Below are 1,364 nucleotides of genomic sequence, written 5' to 3' on the forward strand. Positions count from 1 at the left end.
CTGTAGTTATAGTAGCTGTTACCTAGTAGTATAAAACCTGTAGTTATAGTAGCTGTAACCTAGTAGTAGAAAACCTGTAGTTATAGTAGCTGTAACCTAGTAGTATAAAACCTGTAGTTATAGTAGCTGTAACCTAGTAGTATAAAACCTGTAGTTATAGTAGCTGTAACCTAGTAGTATAAAACCTGTAGTTATAGTAGCTGTAACCTAGTAGTATAAAACCTGTAGTTATAGTAGCTGTAACCTAGTAGTATAAAACCTGTAGTTATTGTTGTAGGTCTTTTTTTTACCCATGATTCTTAGTTCTCTGTTGTTCTGTAGCTCAGTTGGTAGAGCATGGCGCTTGTAACGCCAGGGTAGTGGGTTCGATCCCCGGGACCACCCATACGTAGAATGTATGCACACATGACTGTAAGTCGCTTTGGATAAAAGCGTCTGCTAAATGGCATATATTAATATTAATATTATTATTTTTAAACCACTCAGGACCCTGTAACTCCATGCTGAGCAACAGTTTATATTAGATATTAGACTGTTTGTTTAACTGATTATTGACACCAAAAACAGATCAGATTAAATTAAATAAAATATTCCATTATCATCTTTGACCTGTTTTGTCCTGATTCTGTTTTCAGCCGAAGAGACAGGTCTATATTTACACACACACACACACACACACACACACACACACACACACACACACACACACACACACACACACACACACACACACACACACACACACACACACACACACACACACACACACACACACACACACACACACACACACACACACACACACACACACACACACACACTGTCTCTTTCTCTCTCTCTCTCTGTCTCTCTCTCTGTCTCTCTCTCTGTCTCTCTCTCTCTCTCTGTCTCTCTCTGTCTTTGTCTCTCTCTGTGTCTCTCTCTCTCTCTCTCTCTCTCTCTCTCTCTCTCTCTCTGTCTCTCTCTGTCTTTGTCTCTGTCTCTCTCTCTGTCTCTCTCTCTCTCTCTGTCTCTCTCTCTCTCTCTCTCTCTCTCTCTCTCTCTCTCTCTCTCTCTCTCTCTCTCTCTCTCTCTCTCTCTCTCTCTCTCTCTCTCTCTCTCTGTGTCTCTGTGTCTCTGTGTCTCTCTGTCACTCTCTCTGTCTCTCTCTCTCTGATCCACTCTGACTGACACACATAGCCTACTCAGAGAGATGTGATAGTGTTCTGTCCCGTAGTAGCTCGCGCGATCCCGTTGCCTGCACGCGGCCGAGCCTTTTAACGTCGCAATCTCGGTCGACCCCCTCGCGACTGGTGGAAACTGGAAACGGACTCTGACACACACATGCACGCGCTCTGGTCGTTTCCACCACATCAGCCCGGGGA

This window comes from Oncorhynchus gorbuscha, unplaced genomic scaffold (genome assembly GCF_021184085.1).
Source record: "Oncorhynchus gorbuscha isolate QuinsamMale2020 ecotype Even-year unplaced genomic scaffold, OgorEven_v1.0 Un_scaffold_1211, whole genome shotgun sequence".
NCBI classification, from domain to species: domain Eukaryota; kingdom Metazoa; phylum Chordata; class Actinopteri; order Salmoniformes; family Salmonidae; genus Oncorhynchus; species Oncorhynchus gorbuscha.